General features: G+C 47.4%; 1 long non-coding RNA gene across 1 annotated transcript in view; it reads right to left on the bottom strand.

Annotated features, from left to right (window-relative positions):
• Positions 1-26,354, bottom strand: part of LOC147100148 (uncharacterized) — a 43,339-nt gene that overhangs the window by 2,759 nt on the left and 14,226 nt on the right. The window contains exon 2 of the long non-coding RNA XR_015073842.1: positions 10,476-10,586. This is a non-coding gene — a long non-coding RNA (uncharacterized LOC147100148). The remainder of the gene's footprint in view (positions 1-10,475; positions 10,587-26,354) is intronic.

Below are 26,354 nucleotides of genomic sequence, written 5' to 3'. Positions count from 1 at the left end.
TTTCAAAAGTTTATAAAAGTTACCAAAAGCTTCATAAAAATACCAAAAACCTATTTAAAATGCTGCTTTGCATGTAAAAATGCTTAGCAGCTTGTGAGAAACATTGGGGGCGTGTCCTATTAAACTGAGACCTCAAGGGGCGTGTTTCAGTTGCACAACGCGCTACAGGCTTCGCGCTGGCTGCACTCCTGGGCGGCGTGACGTCAGACGCTGCCCGGGAGTCAACATTTTAAAACAGCAATTCCAGGCGTCCCTGAAGCTCAACGGCTGGCGCGTCAGGTAAGTGCAGATCGGGGGCTTACACGCGCGGCAAGCCCCCGACTCGAATTTCTGGGCCGACGTGTCAGATCAGTGACCTTTCATCATCATCGGTTCCAGCATTTTCTGTTTTTGTTTCTAGGAACATCTGGTTTCTTCAACTGCTTAAAATATGCAATCTTCATAATCCTCAGCTGTGTGTGTGTGTTGCCTGACTGTGATATTTTGTTCACATATTCAAAAAATGATGTAAATGTTTATCATCATCATTGTCGTCGTTTCATTCAGCAGAAATACTCAACATTGGTGAGTGACCAAAAACATACATCAAATGAGATAAACACTGTGACAACAACATAGACATCCTTTTCAGGTCAATGAGATTGCCACATATTTGAATTCATGTTAGATGTGACTGTCATACTGTCATTTTTCACTGCATGAAATTCAAAACCTTCATTTAGCCTCAACACTAACAGTTCCTGTAACAGTGAAAGACAATTGTGGGAGATTGGAAAGTACTACAAAGCATTATCTGTGTCACTTTTAATTGTGAGCAACTGTATATACCAAAAACGATGCATCTTTCTATATTAAAATGCTTAGTAAGATCCATTTGTAATAAGCCGATTGGCTCATTTAGACATATTGCTTTCACGTGTTGATCATTTGAAATGTAGTTCCTTTTTTCCTCTATTAATTTAATTAGAATCACGCGAACACCTAATATTTTTATTCTGCTGATACCATTGCTCTGTTGAAATCAGATGACCAATTTGTAGTGTCGCTGGACCATAGGAACCTCATCATTTATTCCTCCAATTATTTGAGTTGAGTTCTGCAAAGTCTGGCAGACGATTTACAGCCAATTATTACTATCGACATGATTCTGGTACGCCAGTTAGTAGGGGTACAAATTAGGATTAATTTATAGCTTCCTCTATAGCAGGGATTTTGCTGTTTGAAAGAATATAAAGGATTGTTATTAACTGTAAGAACTTTAGTATGTATATAAATGTATTCTTTTTGTGCCCACATGGCGGAGATCCCACTCATTGCTGCTTTTTATTTAACAATTTTTATCCATAAGAAATGGTTGGAGAATGGAAGAGATGAGCGAATATACACATAATCAATGGAAGTTATCTGCATTCCGTTAAACGATTGCTCTAAATTAAGGTTCCCATATTATGAATGAATTTGACAAAATGATCAAGATAAATTCTTCACCAAATTAAATGGTTCAAATACCAGATTAAAAGGGAGGAAGTTAGGAGGAAGAAAGGAAATCAGGCGGAATCTTTTGATCCATAGATTAAAGATTTAAGGAATAAGTTACCATGGAAGCCTACTATATATGGGTCAGGAGGTAATTAAGTGCAATACTGGAGAAAGAAAGGATTGAAAGATATGATGAGAAGGCAGGTACTTGGGTTGATCTATAAAAAAGGGAATGGGCATGTTGGGCCTAATGACTTTTCCTGGTCTTAAAAATTTTAATTAATGTGTCAACCAGGGCTCAGTGGGTAGCACTCTTACCTCTGAGTCACAAGGTTGTGGGTTCAAGTCCCACTCCAGAAACTTGAGCACATAATCTAGCTGGCACTTCAATGCAGTACTGAGGGAGTGCTGCACTGTCGAAGGTGCTGTCTTTCGGATAAGATGTTAAACCGCGGCCCTGTCTGCCCTCTCAGGTGGATATAAAAGATCTCACAGCTCTATTCGAAGAAGAGATGGGGAATTCTCCTGGTGCCCTGGCCAACATTTGTCCCTCAATCAACACCTAAAACAGATGATCAAGTCATTTATTTCATTAAATGCTGGAAAAACTCAGGTGGTCAGGCAACATCCGTGGAGAGAAATTAGAGTCAACGTTTCGGGTCGAAACCCTTTTTCAAAACTGGAAAGGAAATAAAATAGATCGAAGGCAGGGCTGCGATAGAACAAAAGAAGTAAAGAGGTATTCAAAACTAGATGAGATGGTAATAGGACAGTGGAGACAAAACCTGCTGAGTTTTTCCAGCATTTTCTGTTGTTATTTCGGATTTCCAGCATCTGCAGTATTTTGCTATCGTACTAGTGTTTGGTTCACTGCCACACCTCTTCTAGGAATGCCTGCCTTGAAGAAGTTCTGCTCTTCACTTCAACGGGATCGCCGTTTGGCTCTTCAACCTTGTTCATCATCATTACTTTCAGTTTCCCTTCTCGTGTTTGATCAGGTATCTGCCAAGACTCGGTTTTCGTCTTTTGTCTCCACTGTCCTATTACCATCTCGTCTGGTTTTGAATACCTCTTTTACTTCTTTTGTTCTATCACAGCCCTGCCTTCGATCTATTTTATTTCCTTTCCAGTTTTGAAAAAGGGTTTCGACCCGAAACATCACTCTCCACGGATGTTGCCTGACCTGCTGAGTTTTTCCAGCATTTTCTGTTGTTATTTCGGATTTCCAGCATCTGCAGTATTTTGCTATCGTACCATTTATTTCATTGCTGTCTGTGGGACCTTGAAATGCACAAATTGGCTGCCACACTTCCTACATTATTACAGTGACTGCATTTCAGAAGTGGTCCTGAGGTCATGAAAGGCATTATGTAAATATAAGTTCTTCCCTTCTTTCTTTAACGCTCTTAAGTAACAGAATGAACCTGTTTGGACAAATAGCTTCTTCTCATTCTAAAATTCTTATGCTCATATGATTATAGGCCATGTTTCAAAACTTTTGTATAAAATATAACTAATTGAAAAATAAGGGCTTTAGCATGTGTAGAAAATTAATCTGATTTCTTAACATTCATTGGTCTCTAAATTCTGTTCTTCATAGATTGAACAAGTGAGTAAAATGTATGTTGTTATATGGGAATTCCTGGTGTCTGAAGTAACACCAACTTGGCCCAGCGGAGGCGGAGGTCCCCAATGGAGGGCTCGCTACGCGGGAGTCCTCCCTTGTTCCATTGGGGACTTGGCCTGGAGGGTGTTGCACAGAGCAGTCCCGTGCAATATGGTTTTAAATAGGTTCACGGACTCCCAGGCCGCCTGCCTTTTCTGCGGCCTGAAGGAGTCCGTTTTTCATGTATACACAGAATGTGAGAGGTTGCAGCCCCTCTTTCATTATTTGAAGGGGCTACTCCTCAATATTTGGCTGCACTTCAGTCCCACGCTCCTGATCTTTGGTCACCCGGTGCGGAGGGTAGCGGGCAGATTGGGGGACCTCCTCGTAGGACTGGTCCAGGCAGCGGGCGGTCGAGGGGGTCGTTCGGCCTGACTGCCTACCCCTCTTCCGCGGCCATGTTCGCGCCCGGGTGTCCCTGGAGATGTAGCACGCGATGTCCGCAGGCACGCTTGAGGCCTTCCGCGGCCGGTGGGCCCCGCGGGGACTGGAGTGCATCATCACCCGGGCCAACCAAATTTTAATTTAATTTGTTAAGGTTCCTTTTAAAGTTTTATTTATTTACAGACTAATTGGTTAATCACCCACACAAAAAGAGTACACCAACTTGGCCATTAGCTCTGTAGTTCCACCTGAAGGAGCGTTGACAAGCCGAATAACTGATTGCGTGTGTAACAGCAATTGAGGTTGCTAATTGCTCGTTAATGGTCATTCCAGAATCTTTATGGAAAATCCTGCTGCTTAGCGGATCACAGGATCCGTGTGAGAATCCCTCATAATAAAATTTTAGCAGTACAATGGTGTCCAGAGCTGACTGAGTGATGTAATGAGGCATATCAGCTTTTGCGTGGTCCTGAAACATATTTTGCTTTTTGTCACTTAATACTACAACAACAACTTGTATTTATATAGCGCCTTTAACGTAGTAAAACGTCCCAAGGCACTGCACAGGAGTATTTTAAGACAAAAAATTTGACACCGATCAACATAACGATAAATGAGGGCAGATGATCAGAAGCTTGGTCAGAGAGGTAGGTTTTAAGGAGCGTCTTAAAGGAGGTAAACTAGGAAGGTAGTGCAAGAGTCCCCTGGGTCCATCTCCCTCTCCAACAGATTTTCCGTTTTGGATACTGCTGGGGAGATGGTTTCTCAGGGGAATGCAGCAAGAGCCAAGTCCGTGGCACTATGAGTGGCTCAGCTGCACGGGAGGGGAGGAAAAAGAGTGGGAGAGCAATAGTGATGGGGGATTCTATCGTAAGGGGAACAGATAGACGTTTCTGTGGCCGCAGACGTGACTCCAGGATGGTATGTTGCCTCCCTGGTGCCAGGGTCAAGGATGTCACTGAACGGCTGCAGGGCATTCTGAAGGGGGAGGGTGAACAGTCAGAGGTCGTGGTTCACATTGGTACCAACGACATGGGTAGAAAGAGGGATGAGGTCCTGCAACAAGAATTTAGGGAGCTAGGTAGCAGATTAAAAAGCAAGACCTCAAAGGTTGTAATCTCTGGATTACTCCTGGTGCCACGTGCTAGTGAGTATAGGAATAGGAGGATAGAACAGATGAATGCATGGCTAAAGAGTTGGTGCAGGAGGGAGGGCTTTAGTTTCCTGGATCACTGGGTCTGCTTCTGGGGAAGGTGGGACCTGTACAAGTCGGACGGGTTGCACCTGAACCGGAACGGAACCAACATCCTTGTGGGGAGGTTTGCTAGTACTGTTGGCGGGGGTTTAAACTAACTTGGCAGGGGGATGGGATACGGAGTGGAGCTATAGTAGGGGGTGATGCACAGCCAAATATAGAGGAAAAAACAAGTCAGCCTGGAAGGCAGAGCAAATATGTAATGGCACAAGGGAATATGGCAAGACTGGATGGCATTTATTTTAATGCAAGGAGTCCTGTGAGTAAGGCAGATGAATTGAAGGTGTTGATGAACACATGGGAGTATGATATTGTTGCTATCACAGAGACATGGTTGAGGGAGGGGCAGGACTGGTAGCTCAATATTCCAGGGTATAGAATCTTCAGGCAAGACAGAGGGGGGTGTAAAAGAGGAGGGGGTGTTGCAATATTAATCAAAGAGTCAATTACTGCTGTAAGGAGGGATGATATCTTAGCAGGTTCCTCTAATGAGGCCATATGGTTAGAACTTAAAAACAAAAAGGGGGCAAGCACTTTGCTGGGTGTGTACTATAGGCCCCCAAACAGTCAGGGGGCGATAGAGGAACAGATATGTAGGCAAATCTCAGTGAAGTGTAGAAATAATAGGGTAATAATAGGAGATTTCAACTTCCCCAATATTAACTGGGATAGTCAGAGTGTGAAAGACTTAGAGGTTGCGGAATTCTTAAAGTGCATCCAGGAGAGCTTTTTGAGCCAGCATGTAGAAAGTCCTACAAGAGAGGGGGCGGTACTGGACCTAATTCTAGGGAATGTAGCCGGGCAAGTGGTAGAAGTGTCAGTAGGAGAGCATTTTGGTGACGGTGACCATAATTCGGTGAGATTTGAGGCGGTCATGGAAAAGGACAAAGATGGACTGGAAATAAGGGTTCTAAATTGGGGGATGGCCGATTTTAATATGATAAGGCAGGATCTGGCCAAAGTGGACTGGGATCAGCTACTTGTAGGAAAATCCACATCAGAGCAGTGGGAGTCTTTCAGAAAGGAAATGGAGAGAGTACAATGCCAACATGTTCCTGTAAAGGTCAAGGGTGGGACCAACAAGCCCAGGGAACCCTGGATGTCAAGGGATATACAAGAATGGATTAGGAAAAAAAGGGAGGCTTTTGGCAGATACAGAGGACTAAAAACAGTGGAAGCCCTAGAGGAGTATAGAAAGTGCAGGGGGGTACTTAAAAAAGAAATTAGGAGAGCGAAGAGGGGGCATAAAAAACACTGGCGGGCAAAATAAAGGAAAATCCCAAGGTGTTTTATAAGTATATTAAGGGCAAGAGGATAACCAGGGAAAGAGTAGGGCCCATTAGGGACCAAAGTGGCAATCTGTGTGTAGAGCCAGAAGATGTAGGTGAGGTTTTAAATGAATGTTTTGCATCTGTGTTCACTATGGAGAAGGACGATGTAGGCATAGAAATCAGGCAGGGGAATTGTGATATACTTGAACAAATTAGTATTAAGAGGGAGGAGGTACCAGCGGTTTTAGCGGGCTTAAAAGTGGATAAATCCCCAGGCCCAGATGAGATGTATCCCAGGCTGCTGTGTGAGGCAAGGGAGGAGATTGCACGGGCTCTGACACAAATTTTCAGAACCTCTCTGGCCACAGGGGAGGTGCCAGAGGACTGGAGGACAGCTATCGTAGTACCATTATTCAAGAAGGGTAGTAGGGATAAATCAGGGAATTACAGGCCAGTGAGCCTAACATCAGTGGTAGGGAAATTATTGGAAAAAATTCTGAGGGACAGAATTCGTCTCCACTTGGAGAGGCAAAGATTAATCAAGGATAGTCAGCATGGCTTTGTCAGGGGGAAATCATGTCTAACCAATTTGATTGAATTTTTCGAGGGGGTGACTAGGTGTGTGGATGAGTGTAGTGCAGTTGATGTAGTCTGCATGGACTTCAGTAAGGCTTTTGACAAAGTCCCACATGGGAGACTGGTCAAGAAGGTAAGAGCCCATGGGATCCAGGGCAATTTGGCACATTGGATCCAAAATTGGCTTAATGGCAGGAGGCAGAGGGTGATGGTCGAAGGTTGTTTTTGTGACTGGAAGCCTGTGTCCAGTGGTGTACCGCAGGGATCGGTGCTGGGTTCTTTGTTGTTTGTAGTGTACATTAATGATTTAGATATGAATGTAGGAGGTATGATCTGTAAGTTCGCAGATGACATGAAAATTGGTGGAGTGGTAAATAGCGAGGAGGGAAGCCTCAGGCTACAGGACAATATAGACGGGTTGGTTAGATGGGCAGAACAGTGGCAAATGGAATTTAACCCTGAAACGTGTGAGGTGATGCATTTTGGGAGGACTAACAAGGCAAGGGAATACACAATGAATGGTAGAACCCTAGGAAGGACAGGATCAGAGGGACCTTGGTGTGCATGTACATAGATCCCTGAAGGCAGCAGGACAGGTAGGTAAAGTGGTTTAAAAGGCATATGGGATACTTGCCTTCATTAGTCAAGGCATAGAATATAAGAGCAGGGAGGTTATGATGGAGCTGTATAAAACGCTAGTTAGGCCACAGCTGGAATACTGTGTGCAGTTCTGGTCGCCACACTATAAGAAGGATGTGATTGCATTGGCGAGGGTGCAGAGGAGATTCACCAGGATGTTACTTGGGCTGGAGCGTTTCAGCTATGAAGAGAGACTGAACAGGCTGGAGTTGCTTTCCTTAGAGCAGAGAAGGCTGAGGGGGGACCTGATTGAGGTGTGCAAAATTATGAGGGGCATAGATAGGGTAGATAGAAAGGAACTTTTCCCCTTAGTAGAGGGGTCAATAACCAGGGGGCATAGTTTCAATGTAAGGGGCAGGAGGTTTAGAGGGGATTTGAGGAAAAACTTTTTCACCCAGAGGGTGGTTGGAATCTGGAACTCACTGCCTGAAAGGGTGGTAGAGGCAGGAACCCTCACAACATTCAAGAAGCATTTAGATGAGCACTTGAAATGCCATAGCATACAAGGCTATGGACCAAGTGCTGGAAAATGGGATTAGAATAGACAGGGCTTGATGGTCGGCGTGGACACGATGGGCCGAAGGGCCTCTTTCTGGGCTGTATAACTCTATGGGTTAGATTTTCCAAGCCCCGTGGAGGCGGGAGTGATGGGAAAATTGCAGAATCGGGGGGCACGAACCCATTCCGCCCCCAACCCGCCTCCATGCCAATGTCCCAGGAGGCGGGTATCTGACCTGTGCTGGGAGCCGCCTCCCCGAGGTGGGAAGGGGATTAGTGCCAATTAACTGCCTGTTAACAGGTAGTTAACAGGCAGTTTTTTGCCTAATCCCTATTTTTAGCCCTGAAGTGTGGGCTTCCCGATGGCTCCGAACCACACCAAGTTAGCGAGGCGGACCGTCGGTCTGAAGGGGTTGGAGGGGTCGAGATGTCCATTGTGCAGGTGAGTGATGGGTGCATGTGTGGAGAGGTAAGTGTGTGAGGTAAGTGTAAAGTGTTTTAATAAGTTTTACTTACCTTTACTTTCTCCTGCAGGCTTCCTCCCTTCAGTTCTCGGGAGTCCCTCAGCTCACCGGCACAGAAAGCAGAATGGCCGCTGAACTGTCAAAAGCTGCAGCCTCTGCTTTCTGGTCTGGAGAGATCTCTAACTGAGTCTGAGTAGAAGGACTCAAGTTAGAAGACAGACTGTCAGTGTTTGACAGCTTCACAGAGCTGTGAAACGCTGATTTTTCACCTGTCAAAAGCTCTTGACAGATGAAATGTCAATCACTGACGTCACCAGTAACCAGGTGACCCTTAATTGGCCTGCTGAGGGAATCAAGGGAAAATAGCGTGGGTTGGCCACAAGTCGATCGAGGCGGGACTACAACCCAAAAAGTGGGAGTCCCGCCTCCATCACGTCCCCATTGACAAAATCCAGCCCATAGACTCCAAGGGCGGAGATGGGCGATGTTACAGAGGTGCAAATAGATGGTTATGTCGCGGATATATGCTCGGAAGCTAATTTCAGGGTCAAATATGACACCAAAGTTGCGAACAGTGTGGTTCAGCCTCAAACAGATGTTAGGGAGAGGGATGGAGTCAGTGGCTAGGGAATGGAGTTTGTTACATTTTCCCCTCCATCCTTTCTTTGATGTGTGTATTTTTGTTGAGTTTCCATATTTACTTTTCCCCTACTGATTCAAACCTCTACTGATTTAAATCTCTCTTCATTTTTCTGGCTGAAATGGCATGGATCCAGCATCCACATGGAGCTGGAAGAGGAGCATAAACAACAGTAAATTCACACTGCTGAAGTCTGACTCCATCAAAGACAAGCCACCCACACTCGACATTATCCCATCCAGCAGTTGTGTCTCCAATGTCAAAGCTACTTCTGTATGTCAGCAGAGTACTATTTTGAGGGGGCTGTGACTAACTAAGGGTGTAGTGAACCACATATACAATCTGCTACAACAATGCACCACAAACTAGACAACACTGCCAGTAAGATAAAATATAACCACTGCCCTTAACTTTTATGCTACTTGTATCTTCCAGTCCCCACAGGCGATATCTACCGAATGTCCACCACATCAAGGAAACTACTGATATCCTAATCCGTTATATTGTCATTTTCATCAACCTCTGCCAGAGCAAGAGCAGCAGAAGAAGGTGATGAGACTTGCAGTGCCCCTTGAACCTTCTTCCAGTTGTATTCTACTCATTTTTATATCAAGTCTGTTGCTTTTTCCAGTTTACCATTGGATTCCAATTAACATGTGGTCTTACCTTAGCCTAATCAACTATGGTAACGCCAACTTGATGACCCTGTGTTGTAGGTCAGTTACATTAACCTGTCCCAATGAAAGGACAAACCAAGAACATCTTAACCTGACACTTTTGAAATGTGTTAGACAGTAATTGCTGCACCATGTAGCTTTCACCTACAATCTGGGATTTACATCAATTTCAAAGGATTGTGACCACCAGCAGCAGCTCATGCAAGTTCACATCCAATTCCATGAGCCTTCTTTTTGCAGCAATCCTTTGTGCTCCTTCTTTTCAATGGAATTGGCAGGACAGAATGATGGCTTTTGGGAGGCAAGGATTACATTGTGCTACTGTGGCTCATGCCTCCATTCAGGGACCTGCACTGCGGTAGAGATTTGGTACAATGAAGTACAGATCAGGGCAGGAAGCCTCAAAGGACATACTTTTCGGGTCGTCAAGGAATGCTTCCACATCCTGGATCAGTCAAGAGGTGCTGCACAATGTACTCCAAATGTTTTCAGAAAGTCTCTGGTAGTCTCCTGTGTGCTGCAAAACATTGGGAGCAATTTTGCCAGCTCTGGGGAGGTGGGTATGGAGGTGGGACTGCTGATAAAATGGTAGAATTTGGGGGCGGGTGCCCAACCTGCCTCCATGCCATCTTGCCAGGAGGCGGGTAGCCATCCCGCGCCGAGTCCCATCTCCTTGGAAACGGGAAGGAATTAAAGCCTATTAACTGCCTGTTAACAGGTAGTTAACAGGCAGAAAATAGGATTATCCCCTTTTTGCCCTCAAGTGCGGGCTTCCCGAAAGCTCCGAAACCCACCAGGTCAGCGAGGCGAGTACTGGGTCTGCGGGGGTTGGGTGCAAAAGTGCGCTGTGAAGGTAAGTGATGGGTGCAAGAGTGGAGAGGTGAGTATCTGAGGTAAGTGCAAAGTGTTAGTAAAAGTGTACTTACCTTTGTTTCTTCCTGCAGGCTTCAGTCGGTGTGTATGCGGAGAGTCTCTGACCTCCGTGTTGGAGATGACAGATGGCCGTTACATTCTCAGATGCAACAACCATCTCTTTTCTGTAAAAGAAAGAAGTTTGATGAGGTCTTGAATTCAAGGTTAACCATGCCGACATTCGGCCTAACCAGCGGCCTTAATTGGACCACTGGAGTCCGCCACCAAAAACACAGGTTTTTAAAAATACTTACCTGACTGTGGAGCCGGGAGGAGCAGGAGGGCTCTTCTTGGCTCCACAGCAGTCTCGAAGTCAAATGCCAGCATCCATCTGGCCCACTCTCGATCACCCCTATCGATCACCCCCTCCTCACTTCCAATCGCCCCCTCCATTCTGATCATCTCCTTTCCTCCTGATCACCTCCCCCCCACCCACCCGCCCCCAGGACCTAGCTGATGGTCACTGCCGGAGAGGCAGTGAGCCCAGCTTCACCTTCGTGGAACCGGCAAGCTGCCTCTGGATGCCCAATTGGTGTCAACAGTTCACCGGCAATATGCCGATGAGGCCCGAGGCCATGCCCACAAGTTCCTGCACCGCCACTCCCACTCTGCCAGATTTTCACTCCAAAAAGAGCCCATTTTTTTTAGTTGATTTAATGTAGAAGTCACTATAAGGAAGTTTGAAAATGAAATGTTACTGGTTAGTGTTCTTGCCAGTAGAAATAAACTGGCAAATAAGATTATAAAATGCTGAAAATACATGACATGTCTGTCAGCAGACAAGTTAATGTTTGGGTTTTGAATCTTTCTCAGAATTTCCAGCATTTGCAGTGGGTTTTTTCGCTGACAATTGGGATTGACCTGTAATATGTGCATCCTTATAGAAATGGAAAGAGTAATTGGCAAATAGAACAAAGGGATATTTGATCCAAGATTATTTTACATATTTCAAAATGGAAATGAAAGCGACTACTGCTAAATTGGATTCAATTTTGTCTGTTGTAATAACCTCAGGGAACATTGATCTAAGAAAAACAAAAAACAGAATGCACAAGGGAGGGCCAACTATATGAGTATGGAATTTCCTTCAAAGCCTGCAGAAAGTGGGTATCATTCAATGTTCATAGTACATTAAAAATGTGGTGGTCTTGGAAGGATCAAGTTATTCTTGTTAAGGGGGATGTTTAGAAAACTTGATTTTTTTTGCAAGGTCACCAACTACTGTTTAACATTTCTTATGGCCAGAAATAAACTTCCTTCACAAATATTAAAGTTTCCACATTTTTTATCAAGGGATGGTGTTGCAAAAGAATATTCTATAACACATCAATAAACATTACATCCTTTTTAATAAATAAAGGTTTTAAAAATAATATGAAGTGTTTCTATGAAAGGTATAACAGCATTACAAGCCTTGTGGTGGCTTTTGTGAAAATTGCCTGTACTGATAAATAGGTAACAATTTATAATATAATAAATAAAGGTGTACAGAATTAATTTAAATTTAAATATTGAAAGGAGAATCATGTGGGTTTTGTTAAGGGCATGCGATCCCCACTGCCCAAATTTGCTCCCTGAAGTACACTTAGACAATGCTTTATGCCCAGGTGCTAAAGATGAAAATCTACTGCCTCCTCTTTGACTTTACCAATCATACTTAAAAAAAGATGATTCTGACTTGCAGTCTGAACAGCAAGTAAACTCTGTATAGACTCATGCAGCATTTACTTATCACCAATTGAACTTCCTTGCAGCAGAATAATACATTGTGCATGTGCTTAGAAAACAGCAAGTCATCTGACTTACTGTGAGCAATGTCAGGGAAGATCCACTAGTGTGTAATTATATGTCATGCATATAGTGTGTCACACATTAAATCTATAAGCTGGAATACTAAGTATGTCCAGCAGAAAAAATATCAAGTGTCACATTTATGTCACTAGCAGGGAATAACTGATTTGCTGAAATATATGTCAGCAATGATCCTACAGACTCTCAAATTCATTTCAACTAATGTAAACATTTAATGTATATTTTATTAAAATGATACCAGTCACCATTTTATACATTTCTGATCCACCTGAATTTAGTTGGATGACCAACATAGCAAAGAAACTAGAAATCCTACTAAAAGGACTTTATCAATATCCTGGGGATCATCATTGACTAGAAACTTAACTGGACCATAAATACTGTAGCTACAAGAGCGGATCAGAGGTTGGGTATTCTGCAGCGAGTGTCTCACCTCCTGACTCCCCAAAGCCTTTCTACCATCTACAAAGCACAAGTCAGGAGTGTGATGGAATACTCTCCACTTGCCTGGATGAGTGCAGCCCCAACACTCAAGAAGCTCGACACCATCCAGGACAAAGCAATCTATTTGGCACCCCATCCACCACCTTAAACATTCACTCCCTCCACCACCGGCGCACCGTGGCTGCAGTGTGTACCATCTACAAGGTGCACTGCAGCAACTCGCCAAGGCTTCATCGACAGCGCTTCACAAACCCGTGACCTTTACCAGCTAGTAGGACAAGGGCAGCAAGCACATGGGAAGACCGTCACCTCCAAGTTCCCCTCCAAGTCACACACGATCCTGACTTGGAAATATATCGCCATTCCTTCATCGTCGCTGGGTCAAAATCTTGGAACTCCCTCCCTAACAGCACAACGGGAGTACCCAAAGCATGCCCAACCTGAGGCAGAAGGAGGCAGTGAGCCACTGCAATAGGGACATGAGCCTGGATGATGCAGAGAGATGAGTTCAGTGATGCAATAGTTTAATGTGGGGGCTGGACATCTGGGTGTTGGTAGAGCAGTTAGTTAGGGAGAGGTAGGAGGGAAGGGTTAAGGGAAGGAAAGATACATACAAGGGCAAGAGCTACCAACTCCATACACTCTATCACAAAGATTGCCTAGTTCTACCCTTGTAGCATCACCTGCCTCTGCCCTTGTCTCAGCCCATCTGCTGCTGAAATCCTCATGTATGCTTTATCACCTTCAGACTCCACGGGGGTGATTTTGCCAATGGGGGTGTGTTGGAGGCGGGACTGCTGCTTGTCGGGTTGTAGTCCCGCCTCCATTGACTTCTGGCCAACCCACGCTATTGCCCCTTGATTGGCCTCTGTTAAGCCCGCCCAGTGGGCTTAGCAGGCCAATTAAGGGGAAGCCGGTTACAGAGAACGTCAGTGTATGACGTTTCATCTGTCAAAAATTTTTGACAGATGAATTGTCATCGTTTGACAGCTCTGTGAAGCTGTCAAACACTGACATTCTCTGTTGTTTGATGAGTCCTTGTATTCAAGACTCACCAAACCTATCTGCTGAGCAGAAATTAGATGGTTGTTGCATCGGCGAATGCAGCAGCCATCTGTCATCTCTGCCGGTGAGATGCGAGAGTCTCCAGTTCCCCAACTGTTGAAGCCTGCAGGAAGAAACAAAGGTAAGTAAACATTTTCCATCACTTTTCACTCACCTCACATACTTACCTCTCCACACTTGCACTCATCACTCACCTCCACAGCACACTTTTGCACCCCTCCGACCCCCGCAGACCCACTGCTCGCCTCGATGACCCTGACGGGGTTTCCCGACGTCGGGAAGCCCGCACCTCTGGAGAAAAATGGGGATAATCCTCTTAACTGCCTGTTAACTACCTGTTAAGTGGCTGTAATCCCCTTCCCACCTCCAGGAGACGGGACCCAGCGTGGGTCGGCTACCCGCCTCCTGAGAAGATGGCACGGAGGCGGGTTGGGGGGCGCGATGGGTACCCACCCCCAGATTCTGCCATTTTCCCGGCAGTCCTGCCTCCAAACCCGCCTCCCCAGGGCTGGCAAAATCGTCCCCCACTGGCTCTCATGGCCAGTCTCGCATCCTCCAACATCCATATACTTCAGAACAGCCAAAACTCTTCTGCCTGGATCCTATCTGACACCAAGTCAAAAAAGTAAAAGAAACCTAAAAATGTAACAGTCTTTTTTATTTAAGAACATAATGCCATATTTGTTTGATATTTTACTGAAGACTTAACATTTTCTTGGAAGCATGGAGACCATTGAGTAGTGTTCCTTCTAGGTCACCCCAGTAACATCACCAACAAAGGGGGTTCTTCAGCATTTCCATAACAAACTAAATGAGGGAGGACTTTGAATCAGTCTTGGAACTGCAGAACCCTGGAAAACCATGCTACAGGTTGGGAATGCAGATTTCCCAGTTAGTAATGCGGTTTCCTGAGGTCAGGTGGCTTGAACAGTTTTCATAGATTGCAATGAAGCCACTCTGTGGCACTATTTATCCTTGACTTCTGCAGGAGGGAGACCCAACTCAAGGGTCTCCATGCTGGTAATAAAATTGACATTTTACCACAAAGTCAAAGAAATGTACTCGCCGTTGCTCCCTATCAGCTTGATACATAGGAATAGGGGTAGGCCATTCAGCCCCTCGAGCCTGTTCTGTTATTCAATTAGATCATGGCTGATTATGTATCTCAACTCCACTTACCCGCATTTGCTCCATATCCTTTGATACCCTCACCTAACAAAAATCTATCCATAAATAACAACAGAAAATGCTGGAAAAACTCAGCAAGTCAGGCAACATCCGTGGAGAGAAATTTGAGTTGACGTTTCGGGTTTGACCCTTCTTCAAGAAGAAGGGTCAAACCCGAAACGTCAACTCAAATTTCTCTCCACGGATGTTGCCTGACTTGCTGAGTTTTTCCAGCATTTTCTGTTGTTATTTCGGATTTCCAACATCTGCAGTATTTTGCTAAAAATCTATCCATGTTGTCTTAAAAACTTAAATTGTTCCAGCATCCACAGCCTTTTGGAGAGAGAGCTCCTGATTTACACTACCCTTTGTGTGAAAAAGTGCTTCCTGATTTCACTCCTAAATGACCTAGCTTTAATTTTAAGAGTATGCCCTCTTGTTCTGGATTCTCCCACCAGAGGAAATAGCTTCTCTGTGCCTACCCTACTGAATCCCTTTATCATTTTAAACACCTTGATTAGATCACCCCTCAAGCTCAAGGGAATACAAGCCAAGTTTATGCAACCAGTCCTCATACCTTAAACCTTTAAGCCCTGGTTTCATTCTGCTGAATCTGCAATGACAATGGGCCAGAAATTAGGATCAGGTGCTTGCCGCGCGTGCAAGCCCCCGATGTGCACTCACCCGGCGCGCCGACATCTGAAGCCTGGGCCTGCTTGGAATTCCTGTCACTGGCCCGGTTCAGATGTCGGCGCGATGTGCTTGCCTGATCCAGCGGCGTAGTTAGTGCGATGTGCCGGCTGGGATCAGGTGAGCACTGTGCAGCCAATCAGGGGAGGGGAAACTTCATTCATGAGTTTGATAGTAAGAACTGTCAAACTCATGAAAAGTACGGGCGCCCAAAAGACTAGTTTAACTTTAAATAAAATTTTAAAAAACATCCCAATAATTAAATAAACTATAAATAACTTTTAAAAACTATTTTAAACAATTAATCAAATTCTTGAAATTTTTTTTTTTTAAGAAATCGGGTCTAAAAATAAACTTACCTTACTGTAAAGTCCTTAAAAACAATAAAGCTATGGAAAAAATGTTATAATTTTAAATAATAGACCACTTACCTTCAAGAATCAAGTCCTTACGCCTCCTTTTTATATGTCTAAAAAGCTCAGGCCCTTGCACACGGGCAAACCTGTCAAAAAGAAGGAAGTTCAACGCGTGCGCGCAGAGTCCTGCGCGCACGCGTTGGACCTCTGAACCCCTTGCAGGAAATGCCGGTTTCCCGCGCATGCGCTGTGCATGCTGAAATCCGGCACTTCCAACGGGCCCACGCGTGAGTACCCCGTCCGTACTCATGCGTTGGGACCGGAATTACTGGCCCAATGTTGTAACTAGAGGAAGAGGAGGGAGGGAGGTTCTTGCTGTACAAAGCATACTGCAGTCACCAAGACAGATCTGCCAGACTTGGATTCCTCATCTGAAATCAAATCTAAGCAGCAATGTTTTGCAAATGTTTATGGATTGCTCCATGTAACTGCCCTGCAGATATTGTACAAACTTGTCTGATGGAAGCCCTGAAGCTGCTTAGAGTGAGGTCGAAAGGGTCCCACAGGATTTGCCAGCATGGTGGCAACAGCGCAAAATGCACACCACAAACCATGTGGCAAGATGATCAACTTTCCGAGTCTCTTGTGTCTATATGAAACAAACAGTTGATTGGATAGATGGGTAGAGGCTAGCTTCCAACAGAGGACGCAAATAGTGGTGGGAGCCCACCTACTATCATATAAGGGGATGGTCCCAGAGCCCTTTAGGTGTCCAAACCAGGAGGACGTCTCTCCAGATCAGAGGTGTGGGTGAGCGAAGAATGATTATTGCCTAACCTAGACAGAATTGAGAGACTGGTTTTGACAAGAAAACTGGATGTGTATGCAGTATTGCACTATAATAATGCCAGAACAGATAAGTTGCCTGACTACCAGTACCTGGATCTCCCTCGCCATATGCACCAAAAGCAAAGTTGCTGACAATTAATTTTCCACAATAGAAATTTCATTTCATATTTATCCAAGAGGAGTCTGTTAACTGCTGTAAAACTAGGTTTGGGTTCCAGTAAGGAACAAGAGGAGTGTCGATGTGGGTTTAATTTCCATACTGCTCTCATAAATCACAAAGCCTTGGGTGCTCTCCTGACTAATCTGAGACCAAAGGATCATGAAAGGCTGAAATTGTAAGTCACATGAGCATGGATGGAGCTGCATTTCAGGCATTGGTCAACTAGCTGCTGATGATATTCTATTAAAAAGGAGACACCCATTCGAGAGAGAACTAATACCTTTGGAGGAACACCACTGGGTAAACTTCCTACACAAATCCAGTTTGTTGATGCTTTACAAGACTTCAGAAGAATGTTTTTTACTGCTAATTGTAGATTTTAATGTAATGAACATTCCCTCTCAATAGCTATGCTATCAATTACATAGGATATACGGCACAGAAACAGGCCATTCGGCCCAACCAGTCCATGCCGGCGTTTATGTTCCACTTGAGCCTCCTCCAGTCTTTCCTCATCTAACTCTATCAGCGTAACCCTCTATTCCCTTCTCCCTCATATGCTTATCTAACTGCCCCTTAAATGCATCTATACTATTCGCCTCAACCACTCCCTGTGGTAGCGAGTTCCACATTCTCACCTTTCTCTGGATAAAGAAGTTTCTTCAGAATTCCCTATTTGATTTCTTGGTGACTATCTTATATTGATGGTCTCTAGTTATGCTCTTCCCCACAAGTGGAAACACTCTCTCTGCGTCCACTCTATCAAAACCTTTCATAATTTTAAACACCTCTATTAGGTCACCCCTCAGCCGTCTCTTTTCAAGAGAAAAGAGACCCAGCCTGTTCATCCTTTCCTGATAAGTATAACCTTGTGGCGTTGGGGAAACACTGTGTGTATGTAGATAAACCTGTATAATCCCCTTTTAACTGCTGTATTCCCCTCCCCCTGCAAGACAGTTGCAAGCTGAGAGGAATAAGGCATGTTCAGACTTGCCTGCTGCTGAGAGAAGGAAAACCAATCAGATTCCAGCAGGTGACCAATCCGTGAGTAATCACAGATTCGCGGGCTTTACGAATTCAGTACTGTATTGTGAGAGTTGGAGTAAAGACCTATTTCTTGTAGCTCGCTGTGTTGCCTATTTCTTTACGCGGGAGACCGTAGTCTCCCACATTGGTGACCCCGAATGTCGGCGGCCGAAGCCCCCGACTCACGCAGCCCTACAGAGGCCAGCAACGACCCGACGGCAACCAGCAGCAGCCCGATGTCGGCCGGTGCCGCGTCCTTGAAGCTCCCCACCTTCTGGGAACACCAAGCACCAGCTTGGTTCGCGCACACCCTTCGCAGGGTTCAAGACGATGAAGAAAGGTACCTCCACGTAATCTCAGCACTAGCAAGCTCCACCGCCGCCGAAATTCTCAACCTGCTGGGGAACCCACCACAGACCGGCAAGTACTCAACCATTAAGCGCTGCTTGCTGCAGGCTTACGGCCTGTCCGGGGAGGAGAGGGCCCGCAGGCTTCTTTCACTACCAGGCCTCGGCGACTCTACCCCGACCCAGTTGATGAGCCGGATGCTTGCGCTGCTGGGCTCTGAACCGCACTGCTTCTTGTTTCGGGCCCTTTTCCTCAGCCTGCTTCCTCAGCAGGTACAGACTGCCCTCGCGGGGTCCCCGATCATGGACTGCGTACAAATGGCAGCCGCCGCGGACAAAGTCTTCGCCGTTGCCCAACTCGGCTGTGCAGCCGTGAGGCTCCCCGACACCGAGCACGCGCCGCCACGCCAGGCCGCAGAACTATGCTACTACCACGCGCGTTTCGGCCACAAGGCCCAACGCTGCAGAGCACCCTGCTCTTTCGATCAAACCAAGATGGCCGCCCGGCCCAACGCACCAGCCCCACGCCGCCGTCTAGGCCCGCTCGACCGCACCCCCGCCGCCACGATGGCCATCGGCACTGCAGGTAAACTGCTGTACATAACCGACTCCCTTTCAGGGCGCAGATTCCTTTGCGACACCGGAGCCCAATGCAGCATAATTCCTGCCTCCCAGCTCGACATCCAGGCAGGCCGCAGCGGCCCACCCCTCGTGGCGGCAAATGGCGCAGCCATCGCTACTTTTGGAAAGCGACGGGCCGAGGTTTGTTTCAACGGCCAGCGATTTACGTGGGATTTCGTGACGGCCTCGGTGGCACATCCCTTGCTGGGCGCCGATTTTCTTTGCGCCCACGGACTCCTGGTCGACATCCGCGACAGGCGCCTGATCGACGCAGCAACTTTTGCTTCACTGGCCTGCCAGCAGAGCAACAGCCCGGCCCTCGTCGGGTCCTGCTCTGCCCCGGCGGATGATGACTACGCCCGCCTACTCACAGATTTCCCGAAGCTCACACAACCGACCTTCTCAGCCGCGGCAGCCAAGCATGGGGTCGAGCACCACATCGCCACTACGGGACCACCAGTTTTCGCCCGAGCCAGACGCCTGGACCCAGCCAAGATGGCGGTGGCCAAGGAAGAATTCGCCACGATGGAGAAACTGGGCATCATCCGCCGCTCGAACAGCCCCTGGTCGTCCCCCCTCCACATTGTGCCCAAGCCGGGCAGTGGCTGGCGCCCCTGCGGCGACTACAGATGGCTCAACGACGCCGCCACGCCCGATAGATACCCTATTCCGCACATCCAAGACTTCTCGGCACACCTAGCAGGAAAGTCCGTCTTTTCCAAGGTCGACCTGATTCGCGGCTACCATCAGGTCCCCGTCCACCACGCAGACGCCCAGAAGACGGCGGTCATCACCCCCTTCGGACTGTTCGAGTTCCTGCGCATGCCCTTCGGGCTCAAGAACGCCGCACAGGCCTTCCAACGGCTCATGGACTCCGTCCTACAGGACCTGAGCTTCCTGTTCGTCTATCTGGATGATATCCTCGTGGCCAGCACCAGCAAGGCCGAGCACATCGCGCATTTGCGCTCTCTTTTCCAGCGCCTCAGCCAACACGGGCTAATCGTCAACCCGGCCAAATACCAGTTTGGAGCAGCCCAAATTGACTTTCTCGGCCACAGAATCTCGCCAAGGGGAGCCATTCCCCTACCTTCCAAGGTGCAGGCGGTGGCGGACTTTCCCCAGCCCACCTCGGTCAAGGCGCTGCAGGAATTTTTGGGGATGGTCAATTTCTATCACCGTTTTGTGCCCAAGGCCACCTCACTCATGCGCCCCCTCTACGAAGCCACCAGGGGCAAAACGGGCAAAGAGCAACTCACCTGGTCCAGCGAGATGGCGACAGCCTTCCACCAGACCAAAAGCGCCTTGGCCAACGCCACACTACTGGCCCACCCCATCCCGGGCGCCAAGACCGCCCTCACCACAGACGCCTCGGATTACGCCGTCGGCGCTGTCCAGCAACAGTGGGTCGAAGGCGCATGGCAGCCACTGGCATTTTTCAGCCGACAGCTGCGCAAGAACGAGCAGGCCTACAGCACGTTCGACAGAGAGCTCCTGGCCCTGTTCCTGGCAATCCGGCACTTCCGTTTCCTCCTGGAAGGCCGGCCGTTCACCGCATTCGTGGACCACAAGCCGCTCACTTTCGCCATGGCCAAAGTAACCGAACCCTGGTCCGCGCGCCAACAGCGCCAACTCAACTTCATCTCGGAGTTCACCACGGACATCCGCCACGTCACCAGCAAGGACAATTTGGTGGCCGACTGCCTCTCAAAACCCTCGCTCCATGCAGTGCACCTGGGCGTCGACTACGCCAGCATGGCGAGAGACCAGGCCGCCGACGCGGAGATCCAGGCCCTCAGGACGTCAACCACCAGCCTCACTCTGGCCGACATCCACTTCCACGCAGCCGGCACAACCCTCCTGTGCGACGTCTCAGTCCCCTCGCCTAGGCCGGTCGTCCCATCCGCCTGGCGCAAGCGAGTTTTTGACATCATCCACGGCCTCTCACATCCAGGGATGCGTGCGTCTCAGAAACTCATGTCCGCCAAGTTCGTCTGGCCTGGACTCCACAAGGATGTGAGAGACTGGACCAACACATGCGTGGCGTGTCAGCGCGCTAAGGTCCAGCAGCACACCAAGGCGCCATTGGAGTGTTTCCCGGTGCCCTAGAGGCGTTTCGACCACGTCCACGTTGATCTGGTAGGCCCCTTGCCGCCGTTGCACGGTTTCACACACCTGCTCACGATCGTCGACCGCACCACCAGATGGCCCGAGGCGGTTCCCCTCGCCTCCACCACCACGACCGACGTCGCGCGAGCATTCGTCTCGACATGGGTGGCCCGGTTCGGCGTGCCGACCGACATATCCTCGGACAGAGGCCCCCAGTTCACCTCCCACTTGTGGAATGCCATCACCGCCGGCCTCGGCACCAAGTTGCACAGGACAACAGCCTACCACCCGCAGGCCAACGGGCTCTGCGAGCGCTTTCATCGTTCCTTGAAAGCCTCCCTCCGCGCCAGCCTGGCCGACACCAGCTGGATTGACAAACTACCCTGGGTCCTCCTGGGATTGCGCACCGTGCCCAAAGAGGACCTCCGCGCCTCCGCGGCCGAGATGGTCTACGGCCAACCGCTCAGAGTACCAGGCGACTTCCTCCCCCTGACAACGGAGCCATGGTCGGCCGCCAGACAGCTTTCCCTGCACCAGGACACGGCCCAGCAATTCCGTCCAGTGCCCACTTCGCAACACGGCCCGCAGCCGTCCTACGTGCCTCGAGACTTACGACATGTGGAGTTCGTCTTCGTGCGCCGGGACGCGCACAGAGGCCCGCTGCAGGCACCATACACCGGCCCCTTCCCAGTATTGGAGATGGGGGACAAAGCTTTTCTTATCGACGTCGGCGGGAAGCCGGACCTTATTTCAGTAGACCGCCTCAAACCGGCGCACCTGGACCTCGGCTTCCCGTTTCGGCCGGCTCTTCCCCCACGACGGGGCAGACCTCCCGCGTTGGCGGCAGCCCCACAAGAGGACCAAGACACGCCAGAACCTTACTTCCCGGCCGCCGCCCCACCTTCGCCGGCAGCCCGTCCAGCCAGCCCACCGGCAGACCAGCCGATGAACCAACCGGCCGACCTCCCAGACAGCCCTCCTCACACGCCAGATGGCTACTACAGCTGCTACGGCCGCTTGGTCAAACCTCCGCAGAGACTGACTTTTACAGTTAATGAGGATTCTGGGGGGTGGGCGTTGCCACATTGGGGAAACACTGTGTGTATGTAGATAAATCTGTATAATCCCCTTTTAACTGCTGTATTCCCCTCCCCCCGCAAGACAGTTGCAAGCTGAGAGGAATAAGGCATGTTCAGACTTGCCTGCTGCTGAGAGAAGGAAAACCAATCAGATTCCAGCAGGTGACCAATCCGTGAGTCATCACAGGTTCGCGGGCTTTACGAATTCAGTACTGTATTGTGAGAGTTGGAGTAAAGACCTATTTCTTGTAGCTCGCTGTGTTGCCTATTTCTTTACGCGGGAGACCGTAGTCTCCCACAACCTCGCATTTCTGGTATCATCCAACAATAATAACAACAACTTGTATTTATATAGCGTCTTTAACATAGTAAAATGTCCCAAGGCGCTTCACAGGAGTATTAAAAGACAAAAAAAAAATTTGACACCGAGCCACATAAGGAGAAATTTGGGCAGGTGACCAAAAGCTTGGTCAAAGAGGTCGGTTTTAAGGAGCGTCTTAAAGGAGGGTAGAGAGGTTTAGGCAGGGAATTCCAGAGCTTGGGGCCTAGGCAACAGAAGGCACGGCCACCGATGGTTGAGTGATTATAATCAGGAGTGCTCAAGAGGGCAGAATTAGAGGAGCGCAGATATCTCGGGGGGTTGTGGGGCTGAAGGAGATTACAGAGATAGGGAGGGGCGAGGCCATGGAGGGATATGAAAACAAGGATGAGAATTTTGAAATCGAGGTGTTGCTTAACCGGGAGCCAATGTAGGTCGGCGAGCACAGGGGTGATGGGTGAATGGGAATTGGTGTGAGTTAGGACACGGGCAGCCGAGTTTTGGATGACCTCAAGCTTACGCAGGGTAGAATGTGGGAGGCCAGCCAGGAGTGCGTTGGAATAGTCAAGTGTAGAGGTAACAAATCTTGTAAATCTTTTGATCCTTGAGACCATCCAAGTACTGGGCTATTTTGTTCATGATTCTTGAGCAGAATAACAGGAGCTGGTGTTTCTCCAGTGATAAAAAAATGTCTGTGGAGCAGTAGCCCCAAATCCTGAAGATATCCTTGACTACACTATGGATCTTCCACTCATGAGTATGAATTACTGAGCGATTTAAGGCATTAGCTGTTGTAATATTCAATCTGGTAAGATGTTGAGTCAAGAATATCATCCCATGACTGTGGCACAATGGACAAGTAGTATTACATCTAGATAGATGAGGGCAGGACTATTGTCACTAAAATTGACATGGGATTTGGGGGAGATTTGAGCTGAGTTCCACTCCTTGTTCAGAGACTTTTGGGGATGGACTGTAAGCTACACTAGCATTGAAAGATTCAAGAAGGTTCACCAATTGGTTGTGTGGCATATGAATGCGCATGGCCAGAATGTCCTGTTCATCATCATCATCCAAATCTCCTGTGGTTTTAGACAATGAAAGAGTTTGTGCAATTGGAGTAGATGCTATTGGCATGGAGGATCAAGGAAGCACATGTAGGGTTAAATGTTTTAAGCTTAGCTATTAACTGTTGAGTCAAACTTGGTGATGAAAAGATTGTGACCAAGCTGAAGGAGGGGCAGACACACTGCTCTGATCCTCTCTGAGTGTAGACGAACTTAGAAGCGCCTTGGGACCTTTTGCTATGTTAAATGTGCTATATAAATGTAAGTTGTTGTTGAACACGGAATACAAACATCTGCAATCAACTGGAGAGAATGGACTTAATGTGTGGAGAATATAGTGTGAGATATAATAGCACCATTTGTGGCCATAATCAATCGAGAACAGGAAGTGTTTGAAAGGGAATCAGAGGTTCCCACTGGTCGGGTTGCCATGCTGAACAGTGCTGACGGGATCACTTCATCAAATGCACATTAGCACTGCTAGATATAGCAAATGTGAAATCTGATAACGGAGGCAAGAGCGCCATTGACTTGCAGCCATATTTTTCAGAAGTTTTCTCTGAGCTACAAAGTCATCCCTGACTGGACAGACAAAAGGTTCCTCTTAAGGTTACAGCGATGCCCTGCTTCTCAGGCCAGCTCAACAGGTCTGTCAGAGATGTTCTACAAAACACTAAAGGAATACAATTTGCTGGGACCAAAGCTGTGTTGCTGGGCATCAGGAATTGATCAGTACCCCCTGATAAAGTAGGGTAAGCATACAAAGCAAAGCCGGGCTAGGTCTACAGTACCTTTGTTAGAGTATGGGTGTCCTTACTTATAAGCTACTCCTCAAAATAATAGGGTTCAAAAGCATTTATTGTTGATGTTCACAGAGCATTAAGTATACAGTCATAACTATTATTTGACAATAATTACACATACACTGAACAGCACACTTAAGGCAATACTTTGCGTGTTCACCGGAGAATTCACATATTACAGTTCTCGAGCTCAAGAGGTTCACGCTTCATCGGGCCTCATCAAATTCTGAGATATCTCTCCTAACACTAACTTTTATATACCTTTTTCCCAACCCAGCTACTTGAGAATCCACGTTTCATAGTATTACCTCACTCAGCTAGCTGTTCTCTCTGTTCAATAACTGCAATTTTAACAACTCCCCAAACTTTGTTCTAGCTTCACCTTGACTAAAATGTCAATCAAATCATTCAACTGGAGACAGTTACAGAGAGATAATGAACAAAGGCCCTCTAGGGGCGATGTCATCACTTGCCTGGCGCAGATATGTCCTTGAGGAGATAATCCCTAGCTATATATCTGTGATATATATTCCTATAACAAAGGAAGCTTATTTGTCCACTGCTGAATTTCTTATCAGCTAAAAACTGTCTTTACCTGATATTTCTTTTAATTCCCACTGACTAAACTGAACATTGAAACTCATTTAACAGGCAAAAGCTAAAAAGTTAATATAGAGACTTCAAGACAATTTAATTAACCCTTTCCTTACACCTTGCAGGGTGTGAGGAAATAACTCCTTTGATCTGGAGTGTTGAAAGCCGGCTTGAAAAAGCTGCTAAATTCAACTAGCTTTTCCTATTCTACAGATCTTTTATTTTAACCATTTATTTCCACATCAAGGAGATAGTGAGGAAGAAAGATATAGGGCTGGATTTTACCAGCCCTAAGGAGGCGGGTTTAGAGGCGGGACTGCTGGGAAAATGGGAAAAATTGGGAGTGGGTCCCAACCTGCCTCTGAACCATCTTCCTGGGAGGCGGGTCTCCGACTCACGCAGGGACCAGTTTCCTAGCAGTGGGAAGGGGGTTAGAGCCAATTAACTGCCTGTTAACAGGTAGTTTACAAGCAGTTAAGAGGCTTTTCACCATTTTCCACCTGCTGATGTGGGCTTCCCGACGGCGGGAAACCCCGCCAGGGTCAGCGAGGCGAGCTGTGGGTCTGCTGTAGTGTAAGTGTGCAAATGACAGCTGCAGAGGTAGTGTGATGGGTGCAATGGTGCACAGGTAAGTATGACAGGTGAGAGAACGTAGTGAGAAATATTTTTATTCTGTTTATATGTATCTGCAGGTGACAAAATTTGATGTTTTTGTGAAGCCTCATCTGATCGGGAGAATTGACAGATGGCTTCTACAATCTCACATGCAGCTGCCATAGAAACATAGAAGATAGGAGGAGTAGGCCATTCGGCCCCTCGAGTCTGCTCCGCCATTCAATGCGATCATGGCTGATCATCCAAATTCAGTATCCTGTCCCTGCTTTCTCCCCATTTCCCTTGATCCCTTACCCTTAGCCGTCTGTTTTCTCCTAAGGAGAGAGTCATTGGTGCACCTGGGTGCAAGGGCTCACCTTTGGACAGTGATTGTCAGTGTTTGACAGTACCTCAATGCTGTCAAACACTGACAATTCATCTGTCAAAAAATTATGGTGCCTGTCACTTTAACAAAACCGGCAGATGAAACATCATGCACTGATATCATCTACACCGACTTTCCCTTAATTGGCCGGCAAGCCCGCAGGGTGGACTTAACAAGGCCAATCAGGGGAAAATAGTGTCAGGTCGTCAGACGTCGCTGGGGGCGTGACTAGAACCCGGAATCCAGCAGTCCCGCTCCCAACGCGCCTCCTCAGGAAAGATCGCGGCCGTAGACTGCAGGAAGATATCAATGGACTGGTCAGGTGGGCAGAAAAGTGGCAAAAGGAATTCAATTCGGAGAAGTGTGAGGTAATGTATTTGGGAGGGCTAACAAGGCAAGGGAATACACA

Source organism: Somniosus microcephalus, chromosome 27 (assembly GCF_052327205.1).
Source record: "Somniosus microcephalus isolate GS21.2 chromosome 27, FLI_Smic_1.0, whole genome shotgun sequence".
Lineage (NCBI taxonomy): Eukaryota > Metazoa > Chordata > Chondrichthyes > Squaliformes > Somniosidae > Somniosus > Somniosus microcephalus.
The sequence above is the reverse complement of the archived record's forward strand: the minus strand, read 5'-3'. Positions and strand labels throughout refer to the sequence as shown.